At 41.5% G+C, this 12,888-nt stretch overlaps 1 non-coding gene across 1 annotated transcript; it reads right to left on the reverse strand.

Annotated features, from left to right (window-relative positions):
* Positions 1-12,816: 12,816 nt before the first annotated feature.
* trnaq-cug (transfer RNA glutamine (anticodon CUG)) lies at positions 12,817-12,888 on the reverse strand. The gene has a single exon. It is a non-coding gene; the product is annotated as a tRNA-Gln (tRNA).

A 12,888-nucleotide genomic window follows, 5' to 3' on the forward strand; every position in this document is an offset into this window, starting at 1 on the left:
CAAGTGTTTCAGCTCACCTCTCAAATACTGTGTTATTAGCTTTACTTCTATTTGGGAAAAATATCTCTAGTGATCGAAAACTTAGGGTGAGGGGAATTACAACATTAAGATTGAAGTCTATTCTCAGTAAAATAGGGTTCAATGCTTAAGTAACATCATGAACTGACACGTAACAGAAGGGCCTGTCCCAATGCCGACAAGGCACTGAAGTGTGCGGAGCGTCCCAATCCTTAGATTGTTGTGATCACCAGGATCTTCTCTCTGAACTTCCAACGAGTGTGGAGCGATGTGGACTTCAGGCAATTACATTCCCCACAATGCATTTCACTGTAATGTTTTCAACATGCAACTTAGCAGCGAGAGCTAACTGGAGACAATGGAAAGTCTTAACAGTTAAACTGATGATATTTTAAATAAATCTGTGACTGTCCAGCAACAACACTGTCAAAACATCAACCCTGTTCTCATTTGTTTGTGGCCATTTCAGCAAATGATTCAAACTAATTGAGCAGTGGCTTTGTGATTAATCCAACTGTGGTTTAACAACACCCTGTCCAAAAAACAGCTGTTTTTTACCTGCTTTGTTTCTTTACCACATTCAAAACGGTTTGAAGTGCGGATTGTCCCAATTCCCAATTTGTCCCAGTTTACCTCCTGCTCCTTGTGCACACACTTTGTTCTCTTTCAGAAAACGCACACTTCAGTCAAGTGTGTAGTGTGAGTTTTGGGACAGGGCCTTACTTGAGACTTGCTATCAAATCCATCTTCATGGAGGTTTGATTTTGACTTTCTATCTCCATGGAGACGCATAGGTGGTGTACCCACCACCAGGGTCTGACGCAGTGCTGCTTTCACTTATGGAACTTAACAAGGTTAGATAGAATTTGATATTGTATCCACACACAGGTAAATTAAATCACAGCTGATCAACAGACCCTTGAATACTGTGTGTAGAACAACTGCACAACCTGGTACTTATGTAAACATTCGATCCCATTCATTTAAATGGAGGAATCTTCGTCATCTTTTTCTTCTTCTTTGGTGTTTCATGGCGGTTGGTATCCAAGTGTTACATTACCGCCACCTACTGTAGTTGTACTTCTTAGACTTTAGACTTTATTCTTCAGACTTTATTCTTTATTCTTTAAGTATTTTCTACCGTATTAAACATCTTTTAACTCCCTCTGATGGTTAAGTATTTTTGGGGAGTTTGGAGAGTCTTGTTGAAACAAAGCAAAAAAAAAAAGTCAAACTGTTGTGGTCCTCCATGTTTTTGGGGCATTATTGTCCTGCAGAACATTAGATTTAAGAAATGTTTATTATGAGGTGATGTTTGGAGGCTGAGGATCTGGGTCAATTCAAGATGCTTAAGTTAATGTTGAAGACCACATCAAACTTGACGTGAGTTAAAACAAGTTTACCAGTTTCATCTTAGCCTCTACTTTAAGCTCTGTCCGACCCTTACTCACTCACTGGACTCGCTCATTAGGCTCTCATCATTACGTAGACAAAGACGCTTGGACGTGTCTTGGCGCGTCTCCGTTTTGGCTCCAATTCAGTCCCGTCCGGTCAATCTGCCCTGGACACGACCCGCACTAATTCTTATGACCAGCATTTCCATGACAATTAGAACAGTTAACTTTTTTTCTTCTTTCTTTCTAAGAATGGTGATGAGGAGAAGGACGTGGTTTCATTACATAAGTTAGAAGTTGTATAACATTTTTCAAAATTGTTGATTTCCTTTTGGGTCACATTTAGAATAACTTTTAGTCTTGGGTTAGTCAGATTTTTTTTCAATAAGGCAAAGAAATAATCTACCCATACAATCATGAAATATACTGCATAGTTACATGTTTGGTTTTATTATAGGAAATATAGGTATAGGCTATAGCCCTATAGTTAATAGACTTGTTTCTTCTGGTTTGCTTTGACGGACCGAAATAGTCTCCTCTCCACGTGAACTGTACTGACCGGTTTAAGTTAGTCAAAGTGGACCCTGCAAGGTCTTGTTTCCAGGGCGGTCTTGCTTCTCACTTTGGGCCTCCAGAATGCTTAGAGGAGCCACAAGAGGAGCCACAAGAGGAGCTTACAAGAGGAGCCACAAGAGGATCTACAAGAGGAGCTTACAAGAGGAGCCACAAGAGGATCTACAAGAGGAGCTTACAAGAGGAGCCACAAGAGGATCTACAAGAGGAGCTTACAAGAGGAGCCACAAGAGGAGCCACAAGAGGAGCTTACAAGAGGAGCCACAAGAGGATCTACAAGAGGAGCTTACAAGAGGAGCCACAAGAGGATCTACAAGAGGAGCTTACAAGAGGAGCCACAAGAGGATCTACAAGAGGAGCCACAAGAGGAGCTTACAAGAGGAGCCACAAGAGGATCTACAAGAGGAGCTTACAAGAGGAGCCACAAGAGGAGCTTACAAGAGGAGCCACAAGAGGATCTACAAGAGGAGCTTACAAGAGGAGCCACAAGAGGATCTACAAGAGGAGCCCCAAGAGGAGTCACAAGAGGATCTTGTCGCCCTCCGAGGCAACTGTTGTTGTGATTTTGGGCGTTACAAAAATGAATTTAATTGAATCTACAAGAGGAGCTGCAAGAGGATCTACAAGAGGAGCTACAGGAGGAGCTACAAGAGGATCTACAAGAGGAGCTACAGGAGGAGCTACAAGAGGAGCTACAGGAGGAGCTAAAAGAGGATCTACAAGAGGAGCTACAGGAGGAGCTACAGGAGGATCTACAAGAGGAGCTACAGGAGGATCTACAAGAGGAGCTACAGGAGGAGCTACAGGAGGATCTACAAGAGGAGCTACAGGAGGATCTACAAGAGGAGCTACAGGAGGAGCTACAGGAGGATCTACAAGAGGAGCTACAGGAGGATCTACAAGAGGAGCTACAGGAGGAGCTACAAGAGGATCTACAAGAGGAGCTACAGGAGGATCTACAAGAGGAGCTACAGGAGGATCTACAAGAGGAGCTACAGGAGGAGCTACAAGAGGATCTACAAGAGGAGCTGCAGGAGGAGCTACAAGAGGAGCTACAAGAGGAGCTACAGGAGGATCTACAAGAGGAGCTACAGGAGGAGCTACAAGAGGATCTACAAGAGGAGCTACAGGAGGAGCTACAGGAGGATCTACAAGAGGAGCTACAGGAGGATCTACAAGAGGAGCTACAGGAGGAGCTACAGGAGGATCTACAAGAGGAGCTACAGGAGGATCTACAAGAGGAGCTACAGGAGGAGCTACAAGAGGATCTACAAGAGGAGCTACAGGAGGATCTACAAGAGGAGCTACAGGAGGATCTACAAGAGGAGCTACAGGAGGAGCTACAAGAGGATCTACAAGAGGAGCTGCAGGAGGAGCTACAAGAGGAGCTACAAGAGGAGAAAAAGCAAATCAAAACAGAAAAGAAACATTTCTCACCATATGCTAAGTTGAGCTTGTGCTAAACCTGCTTATTTCCTGTGATGGCAACGTTATTAAAACAACGTTTGGTAAAACATAGTTTGCGCACATTAGAAACAGCCATTTCCTGTTTATTGACACGTGGCACTCTTTGTCAAGACCCAAAATATTATCACCCATGAAAGAGATGTTAAAACATGCTGTAGAGGCAGCGAGAAGTGAAATAAATTGAGAAAAAGCCAACAATGAACAGCTTTTTTGTAGCTTTTGCCAGGTCTCACAGCTCCAAGAATTTGGAATTACAAAATGCCTTTTTGTAATTTGCTGAGATCGGCATTATGAAGAAAACGCTCACATTTACCAACCCAACTCAGAAATGTCTCTTTAAGGCGGTATGGACGATTTTTCGGCGATTTGAGAACGCAGTCAGAAGTCCACATGCGCACTCCCCCGTGTGGACTGATACAACACACACATGCGTTTGTTTATTAGTGCAACGGAGCGCATCGCATCTCTCGTCTCCCGTAGATTTCTGTCCACTTCTGCGTCAGCTCAAACTGTCTTTCTCCGTCTTCATTTTGCCCCGTACACTGAGGGAACTATATTATGATAGATCCATGCACTTAGGCACGCGGAAACATGAGGACGAACCTGACGCGGCTGCAGGTGAGCGGTAGGTGCGTTTTATGATTGATACGTGGCAGGACTAATGATTTATCCACGCCACGAGGAAATATGATAAAAAATTTGCTGAAAAAAATCGTCCATACCACCTTTAAACCCATGATTAGCGACACATCATCCCACTCTAATCCAACTCATTGACAAAAGTGAGCTTACAGATAAATGTCATCTACTCTGAGCCGGTGCAGCAAAACGTCGTTGGAGGAAACGGCATGTGACTAACCCCTGGAACATGTTTCTGTAACTGTCAGGCACTCCGAAGGCCATCTCACAACATCACCCCGAGACTCAGCAGTGCAGCAGTGGAATGGTTTATCTCACCGTTACTGGAACTCAACTGGAACTTTAAATGTCCAATTATGTCCATGATGACAAACAGGCGGCACCAACAGGCCACGCACTCAAGAAAGAGTATTTTCGTTGCGAGAATACACAGATATGTTTATTGCAAATCTCACAAACTCATTTTTTGCCCACTTAGAAGACATTAGAACTGCATCTGGGTGAAAAAAAAGTCTCCCAAACCCTTGTATTTCTGTAAATATGAATCAAATCAGTTTGATTTGCACACATTTATGAACCAATCATTTTGCCCGTGATGATCCTCTACATCTCAAGCCAAGGTAAGCGGCTAAGGTTAGCGACGGTTTATCAAGATGGGTTTATTCATTACCACGGGTCAAACGAGCTGTGTTCAAACAGCTCTTCTGCTTTCATTCAGATGATGTCACCTTCTTCATTTAATTTTTATTTTAAATTGATGTATGTATCTTAAATAGATTGTCCTAAAACCTAAATGATCTGTTCTGGCACAATAAAAACATTTACATGGAAAATGGTGACATAATACATTTGTTTATATTACCCTTCGGCTCGCACAGAGCCGCAGTCACATCCACGCTGGGGTTCAGGGTCAGAGGTTGGACTTGGGCCCCGTCTGGTTCTCAGCCTGAGCCACGGGAGTCTGAGGAGCAAGCGAGGTCATCACAGCTCCACAACGGGAGGCTCTGAGAGAGGTCTGGAGCTTTAAGAGGCTCATGATGCTGGGTAATTACCGGCCCATCTCTAATCTGCCATTTTGGGCCAAAGTCCTTGAAAGGGTTGTTTACCAACAGCTCACAGATTTCCTCTTAATAAACAACTCATTTGATGTTTTTCAGTCAGGTTTTAGACCTCATCACAGCACTGAGACTGCTCTTGTCAAGATGACAAATGACAAACGAGCTGTAAAACAGCTGCAGTTCATCCAGAACGCTGCTGCTCGGGTCCTGACTAGAACCAGGAAGTACCATCACATTAGTCCTGTTCTCAGGTCTCTGCACTGGCTCCTGTGGCTCAGAGAAGAGACTTTAAAGCAGCTCGGCTTGTGTACACGTCTCTCCATGGCCTAGCACAGGGGTGGGCAATTATTTTCCTCCGAGGGCCATATTCGAATCCAGACAAGTAGCGGAGGGCCGGCGCGCGATAAAAAAAATATATATATATCTATCTATAGATATATATATATATATCTATCTATAGATATATATATATATATATATAATTACGAATAATATATAACTTTTCTGTCAAATATAGGCTATTGAATCTATTATTTAATTTATTTCATGTCATCTTCATTAAGGATACAAGTGTGCAGACAGATGTTACAGAGTATACAGACAAAATAGAATGTTTGGCGGGCCGGATTATAAAGACAACGGGCCGTATGTGGCCCGCGGGCCGCAGTTTGCCCAGGTCTGGCCTAGCACCAAAGTACATCTCGGACGTTAGTGCCATATGAACCATCTCAGACTCTGAGGACCTCAGGGACCGGCCTCCTGCTGGTGCCAGAGTCAGGACTAAACTTCCTGAAGATGTGAGACAGGCTTCTACACTGACAATGTTCAAATCTAAGCTTGAAACAGTTTTGTTTAGCTGTGCATATGACTGAAAGGATTTTCTCTGCACTCTTCTCTTTTATGTCTTAAAATGTTTTGTGATTTCTGTCATGTTTCTGGGATTTTAATGAATTTTTACTGCTGTGTGAAGCACTTTAAATTTGTTTATGAGAGTCTTTTACGATGTGTTTAGTCAATCTTACAGACAGAACCAGTTTGTCACAATTTACCTGCACAGAGAAGTTACCAAGAACCAAACAACGAGTTCAAATGGTCATTGACCCCAGACCACCCATGTCCTAGTTCACAGAAGTTCAAAAAACCAAACAGGTGCGAACGGGGCCTAAGAGACATTCTTAGTCATTTAGCATTAGCCCTAAAACAGCTGCAGATACAATTGCCGATAAAAAACACTATCATACATTATCACAAACATGGATAAGCAACAACTCATTTTATTTTCTCAAAATGTACACAGAGTAAACAATATTGATAGCCTATAAGATGCTGCTTGTCCACGTGTGTCGGCGTAGTAAGAGACCAACGTTTACATACACACACACACACACATATATATATATATATGTATATATAATCCTGCACATAACTGCAGGGTGCAAGATGCTGGCAGGGACAGCATACATGGAGCGCCATAACCAGGTGGCTGGCATATTGTACAGAAACATCTGAGCAGAGTACGGGCTGGAGACCCCAAGGACAAAGCGAGAAACACCTCCAAAGATGGTGGAGCACGACCGAGCCAAGATCCTCTGGTGGTAATGGTATGAATGGTAATGGCGAACCAACCATAGTGGTGGTCAACAAGGTGCGAGGAAACCGTGGTGGTGCAGTATCATGGGATGGTAACATCCGGAAAAAGGAACATGAGAAACTAGAGAAATACAAAGGCCTCAGAGAGGAGTTGGAGAAGGTCTGGAGCGTGAAGATATCGGTGGTGCCCGTAGTGATCGGAGCATTTGGGGCAGTGACCCCCAAACTGGAGGAATGGCTTGAGCAGATCCAGGAAAAACATCAGACATCTCTCGGTCCAGAAAAGTGCAGAGCAGGAACAGCAAAGATACTGAAGAACCCTCAAGTATATATATATATATATATATATATATATATATATATATATATATATATATAACACTGACTAAACAGTAACAAAAGTCATCTACGACATAAGTGGAGGGTCTTATATGGATTCCATTATGTCCTGAAAGTGAGAATACATGATGTATTCAGACAATAGATAATGTTTTATTAATTGTCCAAAAAAGTGCAATACAAAGCCATGATGCGTGTCTGTCATTTTCACACCGTTTAAGACACCAAGAAAGGTTCCAAACTGTCTTGTTTTCGTTGGACTGAAACCTGTTTCCGTCATGGCGCTAGCGTCACTTCCTCCGTCATTTCTTTCATGTCTTTTGGAAAAATCACATTGTTTTGAAGACTGGTTCATACTTTGTTTGTCATGACATCAAACTGAGACAGAGGAATTCCTGACCGACAATATCACGGCAAAAAACTAAAGCACCTATATTCACACAAAATCACTACTGCAACAGAAACAAATGGGTTCTAGGTTTTTTTGTTTCAAAACACGTTATTTTTTTTCTGTAGGCCTACAATGCAACAGTTTGGTTTATAAAGCTAAAACTTAAGCTTTAACTATGCCCGGCTTTGAGTTTTACTAGATAATCCGGGCTCGTGTAAACGGTTTCCTGCTCGTTATCTCCGTTCTATTTGTGAAGTGAAGTGACTTTAATGTGGCTAAGATTACAGTCTTATCAAAGAGACATTAAAATACCAAGGGCAAAGTCCAGTTCAAAAGTAAACGAAACCAACTCTCTAATGTAACTGAGAAAAAGCTAAAAGACCTGCAAGAAAACTTGTTGGAGGATAGCCATGCCAAAAAGGGCTGTCCTGAAATGCTTACAAGAAATTAAGATAAGAGGAGAAATTAACGATCTGACTTCACAGGAAATAGTTAAGAAAATGCTCTTTACCAAACAAAGATATTATGAGAGTGGATCAAAATTTTCTAAATTATTATCTTGAAAACAACAAGCTTAAAACCCCATTTTTAGAATACGGTACAGGAAAAATGGTATAATCTTACCTAAGAAGACCAAATTCAATCAGCATTTGAATCCTTTTATAAAAGGACGATAAAGAAGAGAATATAAATTCCTTTCTGGACACCCTCAATTTGCATGTTATGCCAGAAGAACAAAATAATGGGAAAATGTTTTAAATAAAATACAGGAAAAACAGGGTGCAAAAGATTAAAGAACAATACATCTCTGGGGAGTACACTGACTCTGGAAAGGGGGGGTCAGGCAAGGTTGGGCCTGGTCTCCCCTCCTATTTGCTTTGTAATTGGAACCATTGGCCCAATTTATTAGAAATTAGAAAAACAATTCAAAGAGTTAAAATTGAACAGAAAATTGCCTGCAATGCAGATGATGTTGTATTGTATTTGACCAAACTGGAAATTTCCATACCTAATGTGAAGATTTTTCTCTGTCTGGTGTCTGGGTCTAGGTTCAATATGAATGAATATACAAAAAAACAATTCTGAAGAAAAAATATACTCCTCTTGTTATTATTGTAAAATGTATATTGAAAATTGTCAAGTTGTCTTAGTCAAAAGTTAGAAACTATAAAAATAAATGTTTTGCCCACATTTCTCCATCTGTTCCAAACTCTTACGACTTCCATCCCGAACCGGCTGTTTGATGAGTGGAAAAAAGCAATCTCAAGATTCATATGACAAGGAAAAAAACCTGTGTCCAATTTAAAACCTTACAATTATCAAAAGAAAAAGGAGGCAGTGATTTACCTTCTTTGAAAAAGGATTAAAGTTGTTCCGGGCGTTCCTGTGCAGGCCTTACTGACAGATGACAAGCCATTGAGTCTTTTGGGGGAGATGGAGAACCCTTGGGTGAAATCTGTTCTTACAACATGGAAGGAGCTAATCAAAACATACAAACTAAACAAACATGTTAAAATCTTAAACTGGCAAAGACTCAAGATTTAAAGTCTGGACAACAAAAGGTATAAAGGTCTTTTACCTAATTGTAAAGGAGAATCATTTGCAGAACTTTGGCTTGGACAAGACATTTATAGGTATTTACAAATAAGAGGTATTTTAACCAAGAAATTAAAAAGATGATGACCATCATAGCCTTTTAACTGAAACATTCATTAAACCTTATAAACCTGAACTTTCAATGGGATCAATATCAAAATTATACAAATGTATTAACAATCTGGGCAGCCACTCTACTGATTATATTAAAGCAATAATAGAGGATTTTTTGCCGATTTGAGAACTCAAACAACAGGTTTCTTTTAATGCGCATGCGCATACACACACTCACCCCCACCCTGCTGTTTTTTCCAAGAGGCCGCCTGCCATCAAACCTTGTGCGGAAGCACGCAACAGCCCCGTTGCTACACGTGCGTTTGTTTATTAGTGCGATCACATCGCATCTCTCGTCTCGGCAGATTTCCATCTCTTCTGAGCTCAAACACAGTCTTTCTCTGTCATCATTTTTGTACTGCACACTGAAGGAACTCTCTAAACACAAACCGGCATATCAACCACCCATGTGCAGCCAGGGAAACCTGCTGCTATCCTGGGAATTAGGCTGCAGGTGTGCAGTTGCACGCAGGGAATGATTGACATGTGGGAGAACGACTCGGCTGTCCATGCAAATTACTATCTCGTGTTTTGGGATTGTCCTGTTATTCACAAATATTGGACTGAGATCAACAAAGCCTTACAGACAATTTATGACATCACCATCCCAATGGATTTCAGAACTATGTATTTAGGCCTCAGGGCTCCTGCCATGGACACAAGCAGCAGATACCTCTGGACCCTCTAGCGGGCGCAAACCTCAAAAAACATGTAAGACAGAAAAGGGACTAACATCATAATGGAAATAGGTTTCCAGTGATTAATGATACAAAAATGTTATGAAGCTAAATGGAGCAAAACGTCACATATATTCACTGTTCCCCCTCTGCACCATATATTCACTGTCCCTCCTCTGCACCATATATTCACTGTTCCTCCTCTGTACCATATGTTCACTGTTCCTCCTCTGCACCATATATTCACTGTTCCTCCTCTGTACCATATGTTCACTGTCCCTCCTCTGTACCATATATTCACTGTTCCTCCTCTGTACCATATGTTCACTGTCCCTCCTCTGTACCATATATTCACTGTTCCTCCTCTGTACCATATGTTCGATGTCCCTCCTCTGTACCATATATTCACTGTTCCTCCTCTGCACCATATATTCACTGTCCCTCCTCTGTACCATATATTCACTGTTCCTCCTCTGTACCATATATTCACTGTTCCTCCTCTGTACCATATGTTCGCTGTCCCTCCTCTGTACCATATATTCACTGTTCCTCCTCTGTACCATATGTTCGATGTCCCTCCTCTGTACCATATATTCACTGTTCCTCCTCTGCACCATATATTCACTGTCCCTCCTCTGTACCATATATTCACTGTTCCTCCTCTGTACCATATGTTCACTGTCCCTCCTCTGTACCATATATTCACTGTCCCTCCTCTGTACCATATATTCACTATTCCTCCTCTGCACCATATGTTCACTGTCCCTCCTCTGTACCATATATTCACTGTTCCTCCTCTGCACCATATATTCACTGTCCCTCCTCTGTACCATATATTCACTGTTCCTCCTCTGCACCATATATTCACTGTCCCTCCTCTGTACCATATATTCACTGTTCCTCCTCTCCTCTGTACCATATATTCACTGTTCCTCCTCTGTACCATATATTCACTGTCCCTCCTCTGTACCATATATTCACTGTTCCTCCTCTGCACCATATATTCACTGTCCCTCCTCTGTACCATATATTCACTGTCCCTCCTATGTACCATATATTTACTGTTCCTCCTCTGCACCATATATTCACTGTTCCTCCTCTGTACCATATATTCACTGTTCCTCCTCTGTACCATATATTCACTGTCCCTCCCATGTACCATATATTCACTGTTCCTCCTCTGTACCATATATTCACTGTCCCTCCTTTGTACCATATATTCACTGTTCCTCCTCTGCACCATATATTCACTGTCCCTCCTCTGTACCATATATTCACTGTTCCTCCTCTGTACCATATATTCACTGTCCCTCCTCTGTACCATATATTCACTGTACCTCCTCTGCACCATATATTCACTGTCCCTCCTCTGTACCATATATTCACTGTTCCTCCTCTCCTCTGTACCAAATATTCACTGTACCTCCTCTGTACCATATATTCACTGTCCCTCCTCTGTACCATATATTCACTGTTCCTCCTCTGCACCATATATTCACTGTCCCTCCTCTGTACCATATATTTACTGTTCCTCCTCTGCACCATATATTCACTGTCCCTCCTCTGTACCATATATTTACTATTCCTCCTCTGCACCATATGTTCACTGTCCCTCCTCTGTACCATATATTCACTGTTCCTCCTCTGCACCATATATTCACTGTCCCTCCTCTGTACCATATATTCACTGTTCCCCCTCTGCACCATATATTCACTGTCCCTCCTCTGTACCATATATTCACTGTCCCTCCTCTCCTCTGTACCATATATTCACTGTCCCTCCTCTGTACCATATATTCACTGTCCCTCCTCTGTACCATATATTTACTGTTCCTCCTCTGCACCATATATTCACTGTCCCTCCTTTGTACCATATATTCACTGTCCCTCCTCTGCACCATATATTCACTGTCCCTCCTCTGTACCATATATTCACTGTTCCTCCTCTGTACCATATATTCACTGTCCCTCCTCTGTACCATATATTCACTGTTCCTCCTCTGTACCATATATTCACTGTCCCTCCTCTGTACCATATATTCACTGTACCTCCTCTGCACCATATATTCACTGTCCCTCCTCTGTACCATATATTCACTGTCCCTCCTCTGTACCATATATTCACTGTTCCTCCTCTGCACCATATATTCACTGTTCCTCCTCTGTCCCTCTCACTCACATTCAAATCAAATCAAATCAAATCAAATCAATTTATTTTTGTAAGGCCCAAAATCACAACAACAGTTGCCTCTGAGGGCCACAGGGAGAAATGTCTACGTTGCATGTTGTTTTCTCTGAGTGTACTGACATCTGGAGGCCATTGAAGGTAATGACTTAGCAATGGGGGGAAATAAAAAATAAAATCTACGTTGGGATTTATTCACAATTTTTACTATAAACTGTAAAACACTTTTTTTTTGTGTCTCAAAATTTGGTTTATTTGAACATTCAGTATAACGTCCCACTAACTGCTTGTCTACATGGAGATTTTAGTGATTTGTCTGGAACATTCTATATTATGGTATCAAATACATCTATTTCCATGGAGACAAGCAATTGACACCACCATGCCAAGTTATAGGTCAGATCTGGGGAGAGGATACACATTTTTAAAGCTGTTTTTAACGCACCTGAAATAGTAGCATAATTAAATGTAGGACTAATACATTAAATGCCACAGAAAACATTGCAGGCAAAGCAGTAACACCTCAATGGACAGAAAAGTAAAAGTTAATACATAGTGCACCTTTAAAACGTACCGGCTGCAGCAAAGGACATTTGCCATAGCATTTTAAAACATCTGAATGACAAAAAGACCATGTAATAAAAAGCTGAAACACCGTGTTCGAGTTGATCAATGTTTTTAGGGCACAAATCTTTTTACTTGCAGTTCGAGTAACGATATCAATGACAGTTTTAATAGCAAACGTGCAGTTTCTAAGAAGGAAAACAGAAAAGTAAGGTTCCACCGAGATTTGAACTCGGATCGCTGGATTCAGAGTCCAGAGTGCTAACCATTACACCATGGAACC

Source organism: Eucyclogobius newberryi, unplaced genomic scaffold, assembly GCF_026437365.1.
Source record: "Eucyclogobius newberryi isolate DKJ021-1_F unplaced genomic scaffold, fEucNew1.0.hap1 SCAF_5, whole genome shotgun sequence".
Classification (NCBI taxonomy): domain Eukaryota; kingdom Metazoa; phylum Chordata; class Actinopteri; order Gobiiformes; family Gobiidae; genus Eucyclogobius; species Eucyclogobius newberryi.